Here is a 25,673-nt window from a genome sequence, read left to right on the forward strand (position 1 = left end):
TATAATAATGATAAAATAATAACAGAAAAGAGACTAAAAAGGGACGATGAGGAAAGCCAGAGCAGATGTGATGCAACACAATAATATGGAGGGAGAACAAAACCTAGTAATTAAAACCAATTATCTTCTCTCTGTGCTTGTGAGCAGCACGGCTCCCTGCTGGATTCTGGTATAGATTATCCAGATATTATTAAAGCTGCTACGCTACGTTACGCTACGCTAGCATCCGTCCTAATCAAAGTGTCTTTACTTTCAATCTGCAGTAATGAGTTTCTGTCACCAGTAACAGGAACAAGATGCAGAGCGAGAAGACGGACGTCCGACCCGTTTTCTGACTGGACGGAACAGAAAATGTTCTCCTGATGATTTACCTCAGAAAATTAATTATTTTGAGTTTATAAATAGAAACAAAGCGAGCAGGATGTCGTTTCTTTGAGAACGCCGGGCTCAGGCCGCCTTCCCTAATAGCTCTGACATTTCGCAGCTGGCCATGCGGTCTGAAACACCCAATCGATGCGTCCAGAGCAGCCATGTTGGGTGACCACCCTGCAGTCAGTTTTCTGATTAGTCTGAGGCGCATGTACTGCTCCTGCTGAGAAATATAGATTTTATATTATTGAGAAAACAGTCAAGTAGGGAGTTAGCTAAAAACAGCTTCAGGTGTTTTCTTCCCTGCTGGTCTTTGCATTTTACCTCCATTGATCTTAAACCTCTGTAGCAAACTGTTAGCAACTTTCAAAAAATAGGGAATTATGTAATTAAAATGCTTTTTTCCCCTCCATTTATCATAATATGACAAATACGTTATGTCTAGATTAAGGTGTGGAGTTACAAAACATTTAGTTACATTTAGTTTCAAATAAAACAATTGGGCTGAAATCTCTAACAGCCACATAGAAGAATATGTTCTGCTCTGAACCATACAGCCAAAGAAACCTGTGGTAAAACATGGCAGAGGCTGCATCATGCTTAGTATTGGCTTTTATTCACATTTAGTGTTTTGTGGATATTCTAAAAAAGTTAAATGCTGCATTAATAGAATGTTGAGTGGAAGAATAAATGGTTACATTCACTTATATATGTCAGATTCAAACTAAATATTTAGTTTACAAGCTGTTTTTAGCTAGCAAGATAAATACACTTACTAAATATTTAGTAAATCAAATATTTTTAGTGTGATTTCTGGCTTGCTAACTACATTTTTAGTTTTCAAACTAAACATTCATAGAAAGTTGAATACAAAGGAAAATAGTGGCATTGATTCACTTATACATGTCACAGTTTCAAACTAAATATTTAACGTGGTTTAGTCTTACTGTTAGCAAGGTAAATATACTTAAATTATATTGCTTATTAAATATCTAATCAACAAGCTAATTAATTACACATTAATTAAATATGTTTACAAACTAAATATTTAACTTGATGACTACATTCTTTGTTAAAAAAACAACAACTAGTTGCTTACGAAATATTTAGCAATTAAATTAAATATTTAGTTTAAACATTTAATTATAAAGCTAAATATTTAGTTTGTAAACTAATTATTTAACTGTAGTATTTATATGTAGTAAACATCCAGCTTTCTAACTAAAATCTAGTTAGCAAGCTAAATATTAAGTATTTAGTAATATTTAATAATATTTAGTAAGTAAGATAAATATTTAGTTTACTGACTAGGTGTTTTTAATTCAAATTTGTTAGAACAATCGATTAATCGCCAGAGCAATTGATTACTGAAATAATCTTTAGTTGCAGCGCTCATCCGCATTGATGCCAAAACATTTTGAGTTTCTTCCGGACGGAGTCGGATGTGTCTGGGAATAAACATGAGGTGAAAACATTCAGACGTATTTCTGCAGGTTGTTGGCGTCGCGGCCGACTGACTCATCCTCCGCTGAATGAAAGGAAAGACAAATTAAAACAGCCTAGAAGTTTCACCGTGGTGTTGAAGTGATTACAACAAGTTCCTCGCAGTGTCAAATGTTTTTTATTATATTTTTTATTGCATCTGGTGTAAACACACGCGCTTCTGTTGCCAGGGTAATCTCAATTAAACAGCATGGCTGGTGACAGGATACGACTGCATGTTCTGTCGTTAAAAAATAAAAACGGCGGAGCAAAGATGATTTGAGGAAGCGAGCAGGAGTCCTGCTGAGAGAGCTTCCAGTCGCTGTCAAAGATAATGCATCATGAAAAAAGATGAGATGCTCTGCAAACCCGGCAGCTTGGAGGACGTTTTCATGCGGCTAAATGTGCCAATCTGAGCGCTTTGTGTTGGTGATAGAAGAGGAAATGAAGTGACGACTTATTTTAGTCAAAGCTGCATAAAAAAGAAGAAAATGTAGCTCATTTAATTGTGAAAATACAAGCTAGCGCGCATTATTTAATATAATTAATACAGCTCAGCTTATTTCAACACATCATCAAAGCAAACACATTTATAATGTAGGTGGGCTGATAAAGACACTTTGATTAATTCACTTTGATTAGATTAAATGACTTTTATAATTCCTGGCAGAGGTGAAAAAAAAGTCTTTCTTTCAAAGAATCCCAAAGAAATAGTTATTTTCAAAGCCATAGTGCAGCCAGTTAATTACTGAGAAGAAACAGGAGAAAAACCTTCAACAGTGGGAAGCTTTGTTGTTAATTAAACAAGGCAAACAACGACTCACACAAACGTAAATAAGTCAAATTAATACATTTTCAGATGATTAAAAGCAACATTAATCCTCCGTAAGCAGCACAACAAAAATTAATCAAAAATATTTTGTAAATTGTTTTTTTAATTCAAAATTTATAACATTTACAAAGCAATTTGTCTGTTTCTGACACCAAAATGTCTAAAAAAAAACCATCTTCAAATGAACCTGATGTGTATCAATTCGGTCATTTTTGTAGTTTAATAACAGTTTCATTATCCAGCAGCACAGAAACTTCTTTTTATTCACAAATCGAATAAAAAATTACAACATTAAACTTGCACATTAATCCAGAAAATGCTACAATAAGAATTAACACATCTGGTAAATAACAGCGTCATGCTGCTTACGCTGCGATGCATCATGGGTAGATTACGTATGCTTGGCGCTTCCGTGCTTGGTCCAGTCACAACAATATTTTTTTGCAAAATAGGTAACGTTTAGTTCAATCTGAACTGGAGTTAAGAATGTAGAACTGATGAGTGAAAATAAGGACCAAAACATGAAGAATCTGTTGAAACAGCCAGTGTTTGTGCTGCTGCGGCTAGGAAATGCTGCTAACGGAGACGGAGTCCGTTAGCAGTGAAGAGCTAATTCAAACTATTTACGGTAAGCGCCGGGGTCAAAATATTTCTCAAATATATCAGAATGGTGTGTTGTCTCATTAAATATCCACAATTATGTTCCAATTTGTTTTGATCCGCGTTACCTTCTGCTAATGGCGTTAGCTCTAACTAACATAGTAAACAGGAAAACTATCACGTTAGCTTGTTTCAACAGATGTCTCGGGTTTAACGGCTCATGAAAACCTGTCGGCAGTTTGCCTCAATCCAGATGTTCTTATGCTTATTTTAGCCTCAGCAACTTTTGACTTAATGTGTTTTGTTTAGAAACTCTAGTCTAGTGTTACCACCTGCATCATGAGTCTGGCATCGAGGGGGTCCGAATGCCCCAGGGCCATTTGTGGCCCCCAACTGTAAACCAAGAACGATACAATTTTATTAATTATTTTATTCGTAATCAGGCTAAAACATACAGTAAAGATACATAATCTTTTTAGTAATTTTTAGTTTTTAGGTATCACAAACTGATAATTTTATGTTAATATGAAAATGTCAACATATTTAGGCCAACATGTTCTAAATATGTTTTGTTTTTATTACTCTGAATCAAATGTTAGATTCAGAGCAAAAAATGCTTTGTTTTTGTGTAAAATGAAATGAGTCAAGGAGTTAATTAGCTCACATATTGGGAAGTGAAACCAAAGTATTTTCCTGAACACTTTAAAAGCAGAATATTTTTGAAGAATGTCTCATCTGCAGGGCAGCGCGTCTCTCAGCAGACACACGGAGCCTGCAGAGGTTCAGTCCCGTCATTACAGACGACACCACTGCTGTTATTTAAACGACAGCAAGCGTCCACCGCTGAAAACCAACCAGACATGCTTGAAAATTGCCCTAAAAGCTTTAATCCCAAGTCCCAATTTTCTCCAAGCCCAGTTTGTCAGAGCAGCGAGTTTATTGGTGTAATTATCTCAGCATGACGAGATTTCCTAAAGCTTTTTTGTTGTTTTGAAAGTGGAGCTAAAATGAGGGATGTAATGTTCATGAAGAAGAACATCTTCCTAAATCAAACCGTCTTCCTCATCAAATCAAATGTTTTCATCGTTCATTAAATTCTATTAAATAGTTTTTTTCCTATTAACGTGAGGAAAAACGTCTCCTGGTGTGACGGCTCTGTCGCATCACTCTGGAGCTAAATTCTACATCAACTCAGTCAGGATTATGTCTGGACTTTGACTAGGCCACTGCAAAACCTTCATGTCTTCTTAAAAAGGCTTAAGATCACAATAAGTTCCTTTTTTGCTAACATCACGATTCCATCGCATGTTTCCTGTTATTGGAGGCTTTTATGGCAATAACTGATTTGCTTTTCGGTCAAATATCGCAGAACTAAACAAATTAGCATTTGTCTGTATAAATTGCTTCTTAATTGACTCTTAGAAACCAATTTATAAAGTTTATCTGCAAAAAAAGTTGATTTAGCGTTTAGCTGAACTTTGGATGTTTAGATCAGACTCTGATGTGTTGCTGTTTCTGATCCGTCATCAGACAGAAAACTGATTTATTGATTTACCAAGCAGCAATCAGATTACTACTTAAACGCAACAAAAATGAAGTTAATCACATTTAATTCATGATTCAACATGGAGGGAATTACTGTTTTCTCACGTGTTTGGGATTTAAAATATGTTTGATATGAAACTTCAAGTTTGACAAAAAAGAGCAAATCTGTGAGTAAAAACATCCATAATGACAACTTTGTGACAGAGTCCAGTGTGCATCATGCTGTGTGTTATATAATATTCTGCCTGGATTTTTCTCCAGCACTGGAGAACAATGAGAACAAAACCTTTCACCTATTGATTGCATAAGTTGTCCAGGCTGCCAGTTACATGAGAAGAAGAGTTTGGAAAGAGATGCGAGTCCACCTACTGCAATCTGTTTTCGATCTGGCCGTACATTCGGATCCCAGGAGGCCAGAAAAATGCAACCTGAGAATCCTGCAGAGAGCAGAATGGAAATAAAAACCACAGCAGCTTCTGCTGAAGCGACCCCCTCTGCTTTTTAGGTTCACATCCCCGTGATTCAGTCACAATATTTCTGTTTTCAGCTCGTTACGCAACGCTGCTGGCACTTCGTTTGATTGGATTTCCCAGAGGGTGAGCGTGTTTTTAAAAGCCGGTTTCCAGCCCAACAGGAAGCAGTTTAAACTTTAATCATTCTTAAAGTACTTTGGTCTGTTTGAGCGCTCCCACCGGAGCCTCGGCGCAACTACCACACATCTGAACAAACTGAGGAAAACCGGAGTTAAAGTTGAAAGAAACAGTAGGACAGGTGCTGGAGTTTGGACAACCACCAGGAAACACTTAAAGGTGACCTGGTATGCTTCTTTAAACACGTTGGGATAGACCAGTGGTCTATACAAAGCATGTACATACATTTTTTTGCACAAAATCATTCTGCTTATTTTGAGGTGTTTTAGGGCGTCCTGTCACCTTAAATCCAAATAATCTGCTGCTGGCCACGCCCCCTCCAACTCACACTTGAAAATGGCTGCAAACAGATGCGCCGTTATACATCTTTGAAAAGCAGAAGTGGAGCCTCCTGTAAAACCAACAAGAATGCACCAAGTGGTTTCTGCATAAGATAACAACAAAACACTTAGTCTTTTCCAGCAGCCATTGTACTTTATGACAGAGTATTAGTGCCAAGTTAAGAAAAAAAATTTATGCGAATAAAGTCAAAATAATACTTGAATAAAGTCACGTAGTCACTTGTATGAGTCACTTACACAGTATACAGGAAGTAATATGAGAATAGTCATATTACAACAATATTTGTATGAGAAAATCTTAATATGTGAATAAAGTTTGCGACTTTATTTTCATAATATTATGACTATTCTTGTTTTATTTCAACTTTAATATTGTAAGTTTTACATTTTTTGTTAGTATGTCTATTACTTGTCATGATAAGCCAGCTGACCAAATGTGCTGGAGTTCCTCTTGCGTAACTAACAGGTTGCCAGGTAACGGGCTGGGCTGGGGTTGCTAGGTAACTGTGCAGTTCCCATTATTTGTGACTCGCCACCTCAAAAACGGCTCATTTTCCAGACACCATAAAGCATTAATTTAAAAAGCTAGATCTGTTTGTGTTTTTAGTCAAATATGTAAAAACATGTGAAAAGTGATTTTTATGTCCCGTTTAAGCCTCGTGAAACGGCATCGATAAGGTGAAGGGTGAAAACTGTGGCGCCGTGGATCTGCTGCCGGGTTGCTTAGCAGCAAACTGAAGGCGCCGTCTCCCCCTGCGCGGCGGCAGGCGTCGCCTCCTCTGGAAGAGAGCGGCGTGATGAAGGTAATCAGAAGTATTGTCTGCTGTGAGACTCATTTCTGCCCCGCTCAGATTCGTTCCCCTGACTGCTGCGGTGATAACGCGCGGAGCGGCGGCTCTGACAGACACACGGCCGATAACTTTCATCATAATTACAGCTCAGCTTTTCTCTCTGATAGCATCGCTGCACACTTTATCAACATTTGTCCTCTAATTGCTGCTTTCCCTCATCCACTCAGACACAGCCGCGTGTTTTATTCATGCAGCAGCCGATGACCAAATGTTCAGCCATCTTGCTGCTTCGCATAAATCTTCCTAGAAAAGTATTCACGCCTCTTCAGGTGTTTACTTTGGGAAATGTTGACTTTTGTCCATTCTGAGCAAAATAAACTCTCAGAATGGTTTGTGTCTGCGAACAGCAATTTGTAGGTTTTGTCACAGATTCTCAGTTAGACTAAGATCTGGACTTTGACTAGGCCATTGTAACCCAGGAATCTGCTTTGATGTAACCATCGATAATATCTGGCTGGATGTTCGGGGTTGTTGTCCTTCTGGACAGTCAGTTTCATGTCTTCTGCAGCCTCTAGCTGCTCTTGGGATTTACTTAAATAACTAAATATTTAGAAGCTAAATATTTAGAATAGTTAGCTAACTAACCTTTGGCTAAAGTTAGCCAAAACTAAATGCACGTTTAAAAACTAAATGGTAAACTAACTAGTTAAATGTAGAACTAGTTTGCTTGGATTTACACTGCTATAAATCCAAGCATAGTATTTAGTAAGCAAAGATAAGCTAGATTGAAACTAACTATTTATTTTGTAAACTAAATATTTAATATAGTTAGCTAACTAACTCCTAGCTAAAGTTACCTAAATATTTAGCTTTCTAGTTAAATGTTTGGTTTGAAACTAAACATTTAGTTAGCAGGGCCAAATATTTTGCCTACAAACAAAATATTTAGTTTTAAGTATAGTTTAAAATCTAGTTACCTTGGCTTATAAAATACAAGCTGAATATTTAGTTAGCAAAGTAAGATAGCTTGAAACTAACTGTGTAACTTTACAAACTGCATCCTGTACTTTACAGTTTTGCACAAGTAACATAAATTAAAACCTGAAGTTGCTAGAAGAATAAAATGTTCAAAAATAATAAAAAGAGAATGGGTATGAATACTTTTTGAAAGGTGTTTTTTTTCTAACATGAGTACATGAAGGAACGTGCTACGTTAGCATTCCCCGTCTTCTTAATGTTTTCTTATCTCCTGTGTTGGCTGGTTTCCGTCAATCTGAGGCGCCACAAAGCGATGGGAGCCGCTTGCCGCTCCGCTGATTAGCCCAGGACAGTTCAGGAAATCTGATAATTGTGTTTTCATGCTGCCTTCATGAGCGTCCTCAGGCTGATGTCGAGGCGCCCCGCCGCGCCGTTTCTGCCGTCAGCCTCCTCGTTATCGGCTAAAATCATTGCGACTGAGCCAAATCACACCGAGCGCTACATGATTTTGATTAAAGGTGGGAAATATTGCAGACAAAGCTCCATTTGCTGGTTCTGGTAGATTTCAACATCAGCCTGTTGGGTCTAATTCAAATCGGTTCAGTTAGTTTATGTGGCGCAGAGTCACAACAAATACAAGGCAGGGAAACATCTAATTAATTGATGGGAATATAATCAATCCAATCACAGACAGATTCAAAATGGTTCCAGCGAATCAGTTCATTATTCAAACTGAATGAAAAGTTTTATAAAGAAACTCAGTAGATTGTATCCAGTTTGCAGTAATCAGGAGGAAATTTCTCTATACGCCACTGGATCGTTAAAGTGTCCAGGTATGGAAGTCCCAACTTCACCAGCTAAATATTTAGTTCAGTATTTAGTTTGGAGCTAAATAGTTTGTTAGTAAACAAAATATTTTGCTCTGAACTAAAGAGTTGGCTTCAAATTCAGGATTTAGTAAGCACGCTAAATATGTAGTCAATAAGCAACATTTAGCTCTCTAAAGAACTTAGCTTATTTAGCTATGTGCTGAATATTTAGATTACTAAATATATAATTACATATTTAGTTAAATATCAGACCTCAATATTTGTGTTTGATATTTAGCTCAACACTTAGCATTTAGCTTCAAAATAAATATCTAGTTAGCTAAATATTAGCTTGCTAGCTAGATATGTCATTAGTAAATATTTAGCTTTGAGCTTAGTTAGCATGCCAATTATTTGGCTTCAAACTAAATATTTAGCATGAAATTTTGTTTAAAATGCAGCTAATTGTTTGTTCTTCCTGCATAAATATTATAAAATAATAAAGATGACTGCAGTTTTTTTCTGATGTGTCTCATCATCTCAGGTTTGTGACTCCAGAGTTTTGCTTTCTGCCTTCAACAGTTTCATGTTTAGAGTGTAGCTTCAGATTAATGGCTTTTTATTCCAACAGAAATGTTTTTCAGTGTATAATCTCCATCTTATTTTGGTGTTTTTAGAAGGTTTTTGAAAAAAGCAGCTGCTTTCTGACCATGACTTTAATTAGAAATGCTTGTTGTGGTAAATCAGCCGTCGTCTTGCTGTGCCACCTTCCCTCTCTTTGTCTGTTTCCCATCATGCTTTGCGGCCGTCTTGTTTCCCTCCGGGGGAGGACACGATCTACTCACGTGAACGCGTTTGCCGTGCGTCGACGTCAGACCCGCTGAAGGTTGTTTGGGAGATTCGTTTGGGTTTCAGGAGCGTTGAGGAGAAAAGACAGGAAGTTAAAGAGAAAGAGGGAAATGAAACGAGTGCGGAGAGTTTTGAGAAACAGTTTCATCAGATTCTGAATATGTGAAAATAACTTATGTCCAGAGAATCCGGACACACTTATCTCACTTCCAGTTTTAATTTTACAGGTTTGTTACATTACTGAAGAGAGCGCTCCAGTTTTAGCGCTTGGAGGATTTCTCTTTAGTCTTTGGCTAAACACCAGGAGCCATTTCTCCTGCTACGCTAGGCTAGCACATTAGCTTTGGTTGTATTTACCCAGAATGCCTTGCGCTGTCGTCCAATTCTAACATTTAGAGAATCTCATAATATTATTGGAATAAAATGTTAATTTTATGACTTTATTCTTGCAATATTTCAACGTTATTCTTGAAATATGTACCTCAAATTTATTTATTCTAATAATATTACGACTTCACAGATTATTTTGATTTTATTCTCATGCAACTTTTTTCTCACAATACTTCAAATTTATTGATGCATTATTTTGACTTGTTCAACTTTATTCTCATAATATTACAACTATCTTGATTCACTGTTTTGACTTTATTCTCCTCAGATTTCAACTTTATTCTCATATTATAATTTTAAACTCAGACTTTTTTTTTTTTTATTTGTGTGGCCCTAATACTCTGTCATGCTATTTCAACAGAATTTTCCAATCAACACTTTCTTAAAAACTTGCCAAACATTTTTGAAAAGCCACATAAATCTTAACAGCCCGATTGGGTGGAAACCCGTCCAACCTGGCAACCCCGCAGTGAGTTTCTGCTGCTAAAAGATGCTGGATCGCTCATTCAGGATCCGCGGAGGCTTTTACATCACGACCAGCGTCAGAGATGCACCGGTCTGCCAACAGCGGATCTCCTCTAAACCATCAGTTATTAAAAGAAAACCAAAAATACTCCACATCCGCTCACCAGGGACTCACTGATTCACCTAAGCTCTTTGTTTCTTTGCAAAATGAGCTTCCAGTCCATCTTAGGTCTAAAATAAAACTGAATGTTTGTGTTTGGTTGTGCTGCATGTTCTGCTTCCTGTGTTTTCCCAGCAGCAGCAACATGTTTTCTGTCAGGCACGCGAAGGAAAAGCTGTGAGGAAGAGCCATCTGTCACTTCCTGGACAAGCTGCTATAAATACGGAAACGCTTGTCTGCAGTCGCGACAGGGAAGATGCCGCTGCGCATTGATTAACGCAAACTCACAAATTAAAGCAGTAAATGCTCTTAAAGGGCCAGTTGTGCCAGAATCTATTGATAAAACTCATTAACAAACTGTTAAAATATTAAAATTAGATAATATTGAACATTTTTTAAGTCCCACTGAGATTTTGATTGTTTTTGTAATCTTTTTCAATAAAAATCAAATGTTTGCGGTACTAATTTAGAAACATTTGTGTTTGTTTATGACTGTAAATGTGACTTTATTATTGTATAATAACGGTGAGTAAAGCTTAGGCAGCTGTTGAGTACAAGTCAGAAATACTGCCCCCTACTGCTGGGGGTTGGTATCACTTTCACTCAATATTTTGACCATTTTTGTGGAAAATTTTCAATAAACTACGGCGGAGTATTAGGGCTATAATTAATTATTTTTACTTTATTGTAGAAAAATTATGACTTTATTCTCATTATTTGAACTTTTGTATTTTTTGACTTAATTCCTTTAGTATTATTATGTAATTCTTTTAATTTTATGACTTTATTCTCGTAATATTATTTTTTTTATTATTTTGTTAGCATTGCCCTAACAAACTCATAATAATGCATCAGTAGGGAAAACTACGGGGGATCTGTTGACTTTGTGTAAATTTCCACTGTTGTGTAACTGAACAACAGGAGGGACTATTTTAATTTGATAAAATAATGTTTAAGTTCACAGTTGTCTAAAAGACTCTGTTCATGTTCATCTCTGGAGTCCAGAGGGCCGCATAAGAAGCTGCGGCGGGCCAGATTTGGCCCCCGTGCCTGCAGTTTGACAAACCAGGGGATGTAAATATTGACGCACATTTTAGTCTATATGCAAATTCAAGAAGAGTCAAATTAATTAAGTTAGGCGGCTGAGCGAGGTGATTATGAAGACTAATCCTGAAGGTGAGTAAGCAATAATGGATTCTGCTTCCTATTAAGCATTCAGCTCTGAACACACGCACACACACACGGCGCCTGAATGTGGATCTGTCGCTCAGCGTCCAGGACGATTGATTTCCCAGATGTGTCTGTGCAGCGACTCGGGACCAGCTGTGCTGCTCAGCGTCGCTCTGCATCTTCCCGGTCCTGGCTGACCCATTTTCAGGAAACACCAAGGGAACAAACCAGATGTGAACCTGCCTGGAGAGATCAGCGGTGACGTAATGACTCACACACACACACACACACACACACACACACGAGCGACTGCAGCACTGCTCTGGGTCGTTTACAGGTGAAACATAAATGCATGTATTACAGCTGATTGGGGAAATTTTCCTTTTACTCGGACCTGATTATACGATCCAGATGTTTTTTATCCAGGTTATTTACAAGATAATTATTTAAAAATTATTTTCAAGTGAGTTAATTGTGCGGTCTGTGATTGATTAATCAAATTTTAGTTGAAATAAGCAAAATTTTCAATTAATTTCAGCGTAATTATTGAATAAATAGACATATGAGCACAACAACAAAGGTATTTATTGTTTTTAATGTGTTATTCAGATTCTTCAATCTTCCAGTTGGTCCCTGACCATTCATGAAACTTCCTTAGAAATCTGGACTGTGGATGCTAACATTAGCGTTGGGGACGTCTGTGCTGCAGCTACAGGTTTAAATTTTATTTAATAGCTTCACTGATCGTCTAACTCCTTTTAGCACAATAATAATCTCTTTCCCAGCATCTCATCATGTTGACTTTTAAAGCAGAAATTAACCCACAAGCTAAATATTTTGGTTGCTAGCTAAGATTAAGCCTCCTAATTAAATATTTAGGCTGCTAGCTAAATGTTAAACTTGCCGACTGAATATTTAGGTTTCCAGATAAATAATTAGGTTGCTACCTAAATATTTATGTTGCTAGCTAAATATTTAACTTACTAATTAAATAAATTGCTTGATATAGCTTTAATATAACTATATTTAACTTTTAATATTAGGCTTGCTAAATATATTACTAGCTAAAAAAGCTTGCTAACTAAATATTTAACTTGCTATGACAGTTATATCAGTAACATGGTGAAAATATGACTTTTCATCCTGTCATTTTTTCTCTGAGAGGCTTCATCAGAATATTGAAGTATTTTTTTACTATGTAAAAAACTGTAACTATACAAATGACACACATACACAGAGTTGAATTCATGTAATCTGAGCAGATAAGTTTCTACAAAATAAAGACAAGCGGTGAACTGAGTGCAAATATTACTCTTGGTTTGACGTTCAAAGGAAATATTTTCATAAAAGCTTCCTGATCCTCCTGCTAAAAGCCGACATGAGGCGGCCGGTTTTCCTCTCTGTTTTAGCAAACCTGTAAATAAATAATCAGCAGCATCACGCAAGCAGAACGTGTGAAGATGTTCAGCGATGACTTTAATCAAACATGAACAGCGTGAACAGCTTTTCCCGTGTTGGGTGGTGAAATAATCAGAAAACCAAAGATCTGAACAAACAGCCAGAAACCAGACATCAAACACCAAAACGTTGCAATCAGGCAGAAACGTCTCGATGTAAATAATCTTCACTAACAAAACTCTCCAAGCATCTTCAACTTGATTAAACTTATACAACTCATTAGGCAGCTCTGTTTGAATAATCATCGAAAGCCACGGTCACCGCTCAGGTTACCATGGAAACGACAACAGAAAACTTATAAAGTATTCACACCTCTTAAACTTTATTACATATCCTCACCAATAACCACAACCCATGATAAGACAACCTAAAGCAGAGAATGTGACCCAAATTCGATATTTTCACCCCCTAAAAATCCGATTTGGATTTGAGGAACTAAATCGTCGGCCTGTCACAATAACAAACCTTTCTGGACAATAAATCATCCCAGAACTTATTGTGATGAACAATAATGTTGTTGTTTTGACACCATTTTCCAGTCATATAAAGGAATAACAAAGCAAGAGCACGTTCTCAAAGATTAATAAACTAAATGATCGTGAACATTTCGCACTGGAGCTGGAAGACATTTTAAATAAACAAATAAAACAACAGAAACAACAAATAAAATTAATTATGAACTCTGTGAACAAAATTTTCCTTCAAAATAAGAGTTAATTGAGACTTTTATCATCCAGATTTTGGTAGAAAGAGAAAAATTATAAATTATGCAAATAGAAATGATTAGTTTAATTGCTTGTTGCGACAAGCCTAATAAATCATATCGAATAGTTTTCAGTTTGCATACACTGTTAGCCTTTGCTGTATTTTCTACAGCTAAGTACCGCAAAATGCCCAGTAAAACTAACATAAAACATCTTTACAATTAGTTACTGTAATTTGCATTGCATTATGGGTAAAGGACATAGTATTACAGTAACTTACTGTATGTTTTGAAGTTGCAGTATTAGTTACTGTAAAATTACAATAAAAAGTCTAACAGTGTATAATGCGCAGTCTGAACGGTCATGTCACAATTCATCCGACTTTTATGTCGTTGACGTGATAAAAGCATAATTCTGCTCCAGAAGAAATAACTTTTTAGCTTTCTGTTCTGGGATGCCCCCGCCACGATTATTACTAAAAAAGTTTGTGTCCCGTTTTTTGACATTTTTAACCCCCATCCTAAAAAGTTTGGACGTTATCAGTTAGTCAAATGGAGCCAATTTTAATCCAGGAATGCATTGCTATTACTTTATGATATGATTATTTGTTAGTGTAGTCGGGTAACATCAGTTTTATTTAAGTGGGTTGAGGGTAAAACTGGCTGTTCGGGCTGCAGTTTGGTTTGTGTTTGAATTCTTTGTAGGAAAAGAAAATTCTTCAGCTGGATCTTTTTTTTCTCCAAACTAAAACGCTCGGATCAGGTTGCACTTTTGTAGTAAGCTGGAAAAGGAAAACAAAATGTCACTGGATGGGAGTCGATGTTTTAACAAAAGTCTCCCCACAAAGCGGGTTGTCTTCATTTGTTCCCCCAGAGGACGCCGTCATTATCCAGGAAGTCAAAAATAACTCCAACGGCATGAGAGGCTGAGGGAAGAGACCTCTGGGAGGAAGGAGGTGTTTTGGGCTAATTGTGTTGCCGTCTCATACGTGGCGCATCAGCATGGCCTCTGGGACTCGGTGCCAGTCCCAGTGGGCAGCTGGGGGACTGAATGGGAACACTGGAGACTTTTACCCACAGAGGTGACGAGGAAGTGAACCGTCTGGAAAAAAAGCACGAGTCAAGTTTGTTACCTTACGTTGTTTGTGGCGTATCATCTTATGTAATTTCCGGAAAATAAACATTAAATGTTAATGAGGCCTGAGAAATTGTTGCTCTCTGGACGATAAATCCCATTTTTAATTATGATGACACATTCAGGCGGAAAGACTCCTGCAGCTGCCAAAGCCGGAGCGTGAAAACGTTCCTGGAAGAGCCGACATGGAAGGTGAAAACGGAAAAATATGGCCGAAAGCCACAAGGACTCCCTCTGCACGTCTCCCATCTGTTCGTAAAGTTACACAGTGAAATATTTACATCAATAAATTTGGTTTATTTAGTCAAAGAGAAAAAAACAACTGGGTGTTCAGTTGTCAGTCATATTAATGCCATAGTTACAAACGTAATATTAAATTCACAAGCAAAATATTTAGATTACTGTCTAAATTTATAACTCCAAATGAAATATTTAGTATAACTAAATATTTATTTTTATGTTTGACCTAAAATGCTAACTTCAGCAACTTTAATTATAGCTACCAAGCTAAAAACCTAGTGACCATGCTGGCCTGCTATTAAATATTTTTGCTTGTTTGCTAAATATTTAGTTAGCAACATAAATGTTGGGTAAATTGTATTATTGGTATTATCAATTATTTGTTGTTCATGTAGCCTTATAGTTATATCTTTATAATGTTTTTACTTATATGCTTTTATTTCATTTTACTTCATTTTAATCTTAGTATAAAGAATGTTTCTGTGTGTTGAATAACTTTGATTCCTTCCTGAGGTCTTACTGGGAGAAAGCAGTGACAACCGCGTCCAGCAGAGTTTGCGGCCCGGCCGGAAACTCTGCTCTCCTTGACCTGTTAGATAGCAACAAAGCCGTCGCCGTGAAGACATACAACTTGTTCTGCTCGACGCCGTGCCTGAAACAGAAGAATCTAGTGTGTAGATAACATGTGTCTAGATAGTGATTGTCATTAAACTCTCTTGTCTTTCCTGTGTTTAATCAATTTTGTCTTTGATAGGTGTTTGAAATATTTAGTTAGCACGTTAGCCTTCTAGCATGTTGTTGTTAGTTTACAAATTAAATGTAGTTCAACTAAATATTTATATTCCACGTAAAATACTTTATAAGTAAAATACTTATACCAAGTATTTAGCGTTATATTTAGCATTACAGCTAAATATTTAGTTAGAAAGCTAAATATGTAGCTAGCAACCTATTTATTTAGTTTGCTTACCGGTACTTGCCTGTTGTTAATTTACAAACTAAGTATTTAGCTCCACTTTAAATATTCATTTTCCAAACTAAACATTTACTTTACAAACTAAGTGTTTAATATATTTATTTATGTACTTAGAAGCTAGAACTTTAGTAACCTAAATATTTCATGAGTATGCTGGTCTTTTCACTAAATATTTTCTTGGTAAACTAAATATTTATCTTGGAATAACACCCATTTTTTTCTGACTGACCAAATAAACCAAAGTATTGCTGTTGATGTTTTACTGTTTAACTTTACGAACGGCGCCGTCATCACAGGGAAAAGCACGATTCACTGCAACCCGACATGACGGAGGTTTAGCAGTTTAATGGCCCGAAGCAAAATCCTACAATCACTTTTGATTTTGCTTGCTGCATATCATCGCATTCCTCACAAATCTCAGAGACGTGATTGTGCTCTGACTTTATTTTCATGACCTAATTATCGCCACAGCTGTCGTGTTTTATCCCAGGAGACGTTCACTAAATCACTCTCTCTCTTGTATCAGAAATACAAAAAGGAAAAGAAAAAACAAGAAATTTGTGGCACGTCGAATACGATCTCTGTCATCTGGAGCCGTAGAGTCTCATTTCAGTAACTGTTAGCGATAGCGAGCTAATCCTGGCTATTGGCTCCTTCCCTCCTCCAGTAATGATCTTATAAGCTTTACATCAATAATTTTATTGACCCGGAAGATTTGCATCATATAAATGATGTAATAAAGCTAAAGAGCAGATGTCTTTCTGGGTTTGTCTGCCAGATTCATCCTTTAAGATGAAGAGTTTACATAAACAGAACGAAACACACGGCAGTAAGTCTGAGAGCTGAAGGTCCAAATTTCAGCAGATTTTCTTTCTCTCAGTCTCACCTTTACGCAGCTACTTATATACGTGTGACTGCAGACACACCTTGATCATCTTAAAAATAATCAAACCTGTTGATTATTTTAAATCAGCAGGTTTGAGTTAATCTGCTGATCCAACCTGTTTTCTTCTTCTAGTGAGAATGAAATGACTTATAGATGCATTTTTGCGCTCCGGCACACGGACCAATATGTTGGATCTTTACGAGACAAAAACTGAGAAGTACTATTTACGTTCAAGTGAGGTTTTCGCAAACTTTTACTTTTATTTTCTTTATTTTGTGTGCTTGTATGCTTATTGTCTGAGGATAAATGCGGTTCAGTTTCATTGTTTATAAAAATAAAAAAGCATCGGGTTTGATGCTTCTTGGTCTAAATAACCGAATGTCGTCAGATTTCAGTGAATCCAGGTGAGTTTTGACACTTTGTATTCTGATATTGTTCGCACATTTTCACGGCAGCAAAAAAGTGCTGATATTTACGCAAAATTTGACGCAAAGTTAATTTTTATACATGCTGACTTGAGCATGAAAAATATGGCGCTGCACATTTTTTGTGAGCATGCTGCTTTATGCATGAGGAACCTGGTCTTTCTGAAGCTCCGCCTCCAGGAAGTCGTCCCAACATGGCTCCTCTATTAACCCTTTGATGTTTTTACCAGCGCTGCTCTGAGCAGCAGCTCCTGTAATGAGCTCAGCTGGTTGCTAATTGCTGCTGGCTAGTCTGAAGGATCTGAGTGGGGAAGGAGCTTCACCCTGGGGGCGGGGCTAGGTCCCTTCAGGTGTTTTAACAACTGAATGGTTGCCATGGAGATTAAGGGATTTCTCAAACCTGGATGCAACACACCAGGGAAAAACAAAAACACGATGGAAAGATAAAACCAGTAAATTTTTCATTGAAACCAAAATAAGTAAAAACCAGAATGGATTTTAAATGGCTGATTCTTTCCACCAAAGGAACTTTTTCTTCTGCTTATTTTGTGTATTTGGCAGATAAAACGTGTTTTGAAGAGCCCAAAAACAAAGAGAAGAAATTTCAGAGAAAATTAAAGGGCAAAGAGAAACTCTGCTGCTTCAGCCACAAGCAGTCTGGAACCAGGTCAGTTCATTTATGATCTATTGTTTTATTTAGCATCAAAGAAAAACTGTTTTTGAAAAGAAATCATTCCAAAGTTTCTGTGCCTTGTCATTGGCATAAATGAGACAGAGATGTGAAAACGTTCAGCCTCATTCAGATGAAAGACCCGACCGGATTTTAGCAAAGTCACTCATTACTCAGTTTCACCTCCATGCTCTTTTTTTGGCCCACTTTTCCTTTTCATTCTGCAGATATTTTAGCCTGGACGGAAAGTAGGCCGAGATCTTCCCATGAGGAGTCTCTCTACATGCAGACAGGAGGGAGATTTATTACCCAGACTGCCCCGCGGGGAGCGCCGTCCCGTGCCCTGTCTAGGCAGAATCGATGAAGCTGAGGGAAGAGGAGCAGCAGGATGAAGATGAGAGGTAATGGCTGCTTCCGATCAAACAGAACTCAATAAAGACTCAGAGAACAGGAGCCGAGTTCAGATCTTTAAAAGTGACTCAAAATGTTTCCTTGAACAGGTTAGGACAGATCTACGGCCTATTCAAAGGCCTTTCGATCATTCTTAGATAATGAGATTTTAATCTGCTCAGTTCTGCCCTTGAGCTGTTTTGTCACTTTAAATCCAAATGAGCTGCTGCTGGCCACGCCGCAACGTTTACACTCGCACATGGAAATGGCTGCCAACATCTTTGAAAAGCAGACGTGGAGGCTCCTGCACAACCAGGATTGATGGGTTGGTCCAAACGGTTTTCCACTTGGACCTGCTTCCTTACAGGAAGCAGGTCCAGCTGGCACTCACTGAGAGCGTCTGTAATCAGAACTCTGACTATAATAAGAATAATAATAATAATGGAGGAAGTGAGGTGCGATCTAAAGGACAAATTCAAATGATTGACTTTGAGTTTTGAAGGATACGTATCATCAACTCTTGGTATTGATGATACGTATCAATACGTATCGACAAGCTGATGGGAGAGAGAGGATGCAATGGACAGAAGGTTTCTGGATGGTGAGTCAACAACAAAGCACTTTGTCTTTTCCAGCAGCCATTGTACAGCACATTAAACCAGCTGAACAAAACACACTGGAGCTCAGACTCTTTGGTTGCTAGGTGACAGATGGAACTCTGCTGCGGTTGCTAGGCAACCTTCAAGAGGTTTTTGAAACAGCTCATTTTCTAGACACTAAAAACCATTGAATTATGTTTTTTTTTTTTCATGATGCATTTCATGCTGCGCTAACGGCGTCAAATGCTCTGGACTTCCTGCCTCTTAATGTGCACAGCTGTGAAATTGTTCTCAGCAAACTGAGATTTCCTGTTTGATTTTATCTGTAAGCAGAAAAAGTGCAAACAGCACAGATGTAACTTATCTGTACATCTACATGATGTTGGATGGAGGATGTTTGTTACTACGCAATAGCCAGCCCCGCCCTCTCCTCACAACTCCTCGGGCTGACTACTGAACCAGTTCTCTGTCTAACAGGTCCGGAAAATCTCTAAGACCCGGGTCTTACCCTGAACAAGATCTATAGGAGATAATCTGTTTAAACTGGTGGCGAAAGAGACACGTCTAGCACTGACTGCCTCCGATCCAGAAGTTATGACCCTTTTCAGTTAAGGAACAACCAACTGAGTAGCCTTCGCAGCTGTATAATTCCAATAACCACTTCTGTTAACGGCAGTTCTCTTTCTATTGTAACGGGCACTTGTTACCGGCTAGATTTTATTTAGTGACTAAGACTAAGATAATCACAGGGTCATTATTTTTCTCTCACCAAAGGAAAGTCTGAAGCCACCACATTACTAGAATCATGAATACTGATTTTACTATAAATAGAAGCACTTTAATTCAAATGACTCAATTAATTTCAATGTCCACAACCTAATCAGAATTTTTAAAATATATGAATTTATTAAGCAAGCTTTAGCAGGGAAAATGACAGGCATACAGAATTTACTTGTGACTACCATACAAAGAAAATCAATATAGTTTAGATCAATTCAACCTTTACCTAACAACCTCCCTACACTGTCATCTATCTATCGAATAGGCTTTGGGGTGTGGCACAACTCATACCCATCGATGGTATCGGATCTTGGCAACAGGAGTCCTTGTAGTCCTTGGTCAGAGTCTTTGACTTTGAATCATAAATCCTCTTTGGAACCGAAACAAAATGAACTGTCTGCTTCATCCAGCCGAACAGCCCTTAGTCGATCCTGTGACTTTTGTTCAGTTCCCCAAGTCCGTTGAGATGTAATTCTTTGAAATCGCTGGGTAGAGTGCAGAGTTTGGAAATCTAATTAGGAACCAAGACAATGGGTCGGTGGATCTCGCCCTTTGGTCCGGCGTGAGGAGCTCCGTTGTCCTCCTTGTGAGGCGCTTTTCTTGGTTCCAGGGCGTAGTCCTCTGCTGGTCTTCTTACCACACTTGTGTAGAGTCTCAGCGCCGGCGACGAAGAACACCGTATCACCTCGGTCTCACATTTTTATACGTTTCTGCACTTGTGGGCATGTACCCCAGATAGAGAGAGAGAGAGCAGGGGTGCTGCTTGCGTTGCCGCCTCTACACTCAGGCCCCAACCGTTGTGGTAGATTGCACACCACTCTGGTGACATTCGTGACTTGGGTCATATTGACCCTGTTGCGAGATAACGTGCTTTTGACACCTGCAACTATTGGAAACTTTCTCAAGTGGGAGGCATACTTGTGACCTGGCAGTTGCACAACTAAACCCACTCTCATGTTCTGACATTTGCAGTTTGCACCCACCTCAGCCTTCCTTCTCTTTCTTTGATTCTATACTCTTATCCATATAATTAACTTTAATCAATAAAGTTTGTTTTATATAAAACATCAATTCATTACATTAGATTATTTGATTTTGGTTCATCGTTACAGAAAACATACTAAAATACAGAGATTACACATTAAGCAATCACTATTAATCAACACACAAAGCTGTAGCAGTCTCCTAGGCATTTTTATAGAAAAGAACATCTGTAAGCACATCCTCATGACTGCGCAACCCAGGCCCCAACTCTTAGCTCAGGCCTTCGCCCTGGTTACTGTTGAAGGTTGCGAAATAATGCACCTGTGACACTTGTGACCTGGGTCACTTTGACCCAGGCACGTAGGACACGACTCCTTTTCGAGAAAAGGAGCAACTGCATCCTCAAACTCACATCTTCGCACCGAGAGTTGCTAAAGTCGCACCCACACCCCACTTTTGCTCAACAACCTGTTTCCAAATAAGGTGTTGACCATCTCTGCTCTCCTGTTAGTTCCTCTTTCTCCCTTAACCTTTCACCTACAATCTACCTCCAACACATCAGTGATCTTTAATTGCAGTTACACCTTTGACACCATTTCAAGTTCAGAGTAAAAATCACATTTATAACATTTCAAGTTCAGAGTAAAAATCACATTTATAACTTCTTTTACTTCTCTGATTTATCATTCTTTTATAATGTTATGATAACCATAATTTATCAGTTACTCTTAGTATAATCTTAATGTGAGTTATTACAAATGTTTTCTGTAAAGAAACCAAGAATAATTCATGATTCTTATTATTTGATATCAAAGTTACAGTTACTTGTTTTACTTGTAAGAGTTCCCACTAATGTAAGTGTAAGTGTAAGTATTATTACAAGTAAACCAATATTAATATAAGTATTTTACTTTGAATCTTATCCAATTACTCACAATCTTTAGATTCATTCTTTAAAGCTTTCATGCTAAGTAATAGTCTGAACTATTTTTATAAATCTGCAGGCTGGAAACTTACTTCCTCTTTTTCCAGGAAACTGCTTTTCCTGTTTCATGACTCTCTCTGTCTTGACTATGATTTCTTATGATTAAATAGAAAAAAGTAGAATTAAAGCAAAGTTTGCAGGAGACAGAAACAACACACACAACCAAATTGATTTTATTGACATTTAAGTCTAATGTTGGGTCTAGATTTTACTTGAGTAATTAATTTTAAAGATAACTTTATTTATTTTTACTGTTAAACTAAAATCTCCAGCATGGGGAAGTGGGATGATCTCGGATTTTCTTGACACCCCCTCCACGAGGTCAGACCTTTCCCATGCTGGGAATCCATCACCCTCCTGCAGTTCTGCGTCGTCATCGTCTGGAAAGAGAAGAGGTTCTTCTGGGATGTGAAGTTGCAGATTCTTCATCCTCGGTTGTCACAAAGGGCTCAGTGTAGTCATCAAAACTCCACCTCTCTTGACACCCCCTCCTTGGAGTTTTAATTTCCCCCCATCAGATGATGAATGTCGAAGAGAACTTTGATCGCTCTGATTCTTCCACAGGAACCTACGCTGGATGAACTGTCGTTTCTTCAGGATGTGGGAAGGAAGAAGGCCTCAAAAAAAAAAAAAATCTCGAACATTCAGCAGAGCAAAGCAAAAAAATAAGCAGCATGACGCTTTCCTCGTAATCGTGATCCTTTTCCGTAGCTGTGGTCTTTAAGGGGTACTGGAGTTGTCGGAGGCATCAGGAATTGTCCAATTAAAAAAAAACAAAACTGCAAAACTTACAGTGCTGAATATCCAGGACAGGTGCTCTAGATATCAGGACGAAACAGTTGCCAGATCCTTCTAGGTGTTGGGTCTGACTTCAATGCTTTGTTACAGGGTTGATCTTAGTGATTTTCTATGACGCCACTTCTTCCTCACGACTTCAGCCCCTTTTCCAGTTTAATCCATCAGTTTGTGACAGGAGTTCTTCTTTAGCATAGTCCAATTTCTTCATGGCCCTCCCAGTCCAAAGCCTTGAAGTTGTTCTTCTAATTACAACCACCCCCCCCACGGTGGCCAGTCCGAGATAGGGTGGAGTATTACATGATTCACTGGCCATTTCACCGGCTTCTGTTTCTCTTTAGTTAGGAACTGGAGTGAGCTGCTCGACTCCTTGGATCCCTTTCTTCATCTGTAGTACTGTGTTGCAGTTCAGTACTTACTTTACAAACTCTTGGGCGTTGAACCTCAGCTTCATCACCGTGGCTGTAGGCCGATCTTGACTCTCTGCCCTGTTTCCAATGACACTTTGAGCTGCAACTTCCCTTTTTCCTTCTCTGGGCAAAAAGGAGAAGTGTCTTCGCCTCCCTGCTTTCTGTGACGTGAACGGAGTTCCTCTGCAGGGAAGACCTGCTCTTCTAGCAGCTGTCACTGTTACTGAGTCCATCAGAACCAAGAGGTATTTCTCACCTCTTTTTCCTGTTTTCCCCATGGGGCCCACAACATCCATGCAGACTGAGCCCCAGGGGACTGTGCTCTTGATGGTCAATCCCTCCAACCGCTGCCCTCGGCGACCTGCGTTGTATTGACCACACACTTCGCAGTCCCTCAGCACGCGTTGGACCTTTTCACTGGGTATTTGTTTATTCTGTACAGAACTTTTTATATTTAGCGTTTGTTCATTTCTTGTTTTCTCAGTGTATTTCTCTTGTTTTCCCACCTGATAGTTCGGTGGACTCGGCTCTATTGGGACCAAAGTTGCATCATCTGCTCCACCTCCAGCTGCTGTGGTTCCCCAACATGTTCCCCTTCTCGCCTGTGGGGGCGCTGCATTAAGAACCACTGAAGAAAACGACATAAAAACTTCTGAAAACAGTGTAACTTCCTTCTTCACCAAATGGAAACAAAAATGAAGTGGAGTCAGATTTTAGCAGTTGGAGGATTTCTCTTTAGCCTTTGGCTAAACACCACAAGCTAACGCATTTGTTTTGGTTGTATTTACCCAGAATGCACTGCACTGTTGTCTGCTTCCTTGCTTTTGGAGCGGTCTCCAGTCCACTTGGTGTTCACATCTGCATTTGAACTGAACCAGAGTTCACTTCCACTCTGGTGCGTACAAAGTTCGGACTCAAACCGGGACTAGAAGAACCGGTTTGGTTCCTTTGGGGAGGTATGGATGCTAATCAAACATTATTCCAGATCAAAAAACAAACTCCGGTCCACAAACCCCCGTCTTGGTTCGGTTGAAGTGAACTCTGGTGCGGTTCAAATGCATATGTGAACACCAACCGGAGATCGATTCAGGTGTTTGTGCAGCTATCTGCTAGGAAGTGCTAACCCAGAACAAAAAGCACTAGCGATGAAACTGTTTACACAATCAAAACATTTTCTCACATTTAAAATGGTGTCTTAAAAAACTTTGAACATCCATTCATTAGCATCCAATTGTTTTTGATTTCTTGTTAGCTCCTGCTAGCGTCGCTAACAGTGTTAACTAGCTACCTTTGTAAACAGTTAAATCACAAGCCATCGTGTTAGCTTGTTTCAACAGATATCTCGTCTTTAACGGTTCATTAAACTTCGAATCCAGACATTTTTGTCGGCACATTATCCTACATGATCTTGACTTCTTGTTTTGCTTAAATTCTCCAGTTTGCTGTAACTTGTTATTGACCCAGCATGCATTGCGCAGCTGAAAAATATAATAAAGATATACAATTTTTGAAATTGTTATAAATTTTTAGGCATCACAAACAACAACTTTTAGGTTAATATGAAAATTACAACACATTTAGGCAAACATAATCCCTTAAAAAAACGTTTAATCCCACAGTTTAACATAACTCAGGAGAAAAATGGGCAGATTTCAACGCGGCTCCTCAAATCATCCAGATGTGACATCACAGCAATCTGATTGGAAGGAGCTAATAAATATGCATGCCTAAGTTTTTATTTGCACAGTCTGTACACTGCTGTCCTTATCTTGACTCCAGATTGTCATGTCACCACTTGTTTTCTTGTTCTCGTTAATTTCCCTCCATTCACTTCCCTAATTAACCCTCCCAGTAATTATTTACTCTTTGATTCGCTCCTTGTTATGCAGCTGATGTCCTGGTAATTCAGTCTGGTTTCCAGTTCGTTTAGTGTCTTTGTCTCCAAGGTTTCCCACTCTGAGTGTTTCTTCTGTCGTCTGCACGCTTCCTGCCTCTTAAAGAGCTTCAGTCCTTCTTTGCATTTCAGACATAAAACTGGTGGTGGTCCTGAACACTAAAGAGTATTTAAATGGCCGTTTTCCTCACAAACTAAACATTTTCAGGAAGAAAATGAAAGAAACTGAATACATTTCACATTCTGAGGAACATTATACTCTAAACCAGAGATGTACAAAGTTTTTGTCAAGAAAATAAAAAAGAAAACTAAAATGAAGCAAATAATGTAATCCGATTTATTTTGTTTTATTGTAGGAAAGGTATGTTGTTGCAATGTTTGCTATATTAACATCTAGTTTTAAATCCTTTAAGGCTTGTTTGAACAAATTTCTTCTCAGTTATAAGAACAGGATTTAGTTATTTCAAAGCACATCTTTTTACTGTGCTTTTAGTAAAAAAGTATATACACACATACCCAATAAATACTTCCAAAAAAGAGAAATAATAATAATATATATATATATATATATAATATGCCAATTTTATGTATTTATTAATTTATTGGATTTTACATTTTAATTGATAAAATGTCCAACAAATTGGGGCCGTGGCCCCCACTCCCCCCCACTTGGGGTCACCACTGTAAAACAGCCCAACAGCCCCTCTCTCATGAAAACATCCAGCAAAGACCTTCAGACTCATCTGACGCTGAGTGGCTTCCCTCTCTGCCCGTAAAGTGACTCAGCATTCGGGTCCAATCATTGTCACCGCCGTCACGGACCGTCAACGATGTCATGGCGGCACATCCGTCCAACACCAGACTTTGAGGTTCGGCTTCTCTTGACTAACGTGTAATTTATCTGAAATAATC

The 25,673-nt window shown here is 38.2% G+C and overlaps 2 long non-coding RNA genes across 2 annotated transcripts; both read left to right on the forward strand.

Moving 5' to 3' along the window:
* Positions 1–3,222: 3,222 nt before the first annotated feature.
* On the forward strand, positions 3,223–15,311 carry LOC122822754. The gene is made up of 4 exons (XR_006369223.1): positions 3,223–3,311; positions 6,475–6,622; positions 11,571–11,694; positions 14,467–15,311. It is a non-coding gene; the product is annotated as an uncharacterized LOC122822754 (long non-coding RNA).
* Positions 15,312–16,079: 768 nt separating this feature from the next.
* On the forward strand, positions 16,080–24,936 carry LOC122822752. Its single transcript, XR_006369221.1, has 3 exons — positions 16,080–17,921; positions 18,152–18,325; positions 23,381–24,936. It is a non-coding gene; the product is annotated as an uncharacterized LOC122822752 (long non-coding RNA).
* Positions 24,937–25,673: the final 737 nt, after the last annotated feature.

Source organism: Gambusia affinis, linkage group LG20, assembly GCF_019740435.1.
Source record: "Gambusia affinis linkage group LG20, SWU_Gaff_1.0, whole genome shotgun sequence".
NCBI classification, from domain to species: domain Eukaryota; kingdom Metazoa; phylum Chordata; class Actinopteri; order Cyprinodontiformes; family Poeciliidae; genus Gambusia; species Gambusia affinis.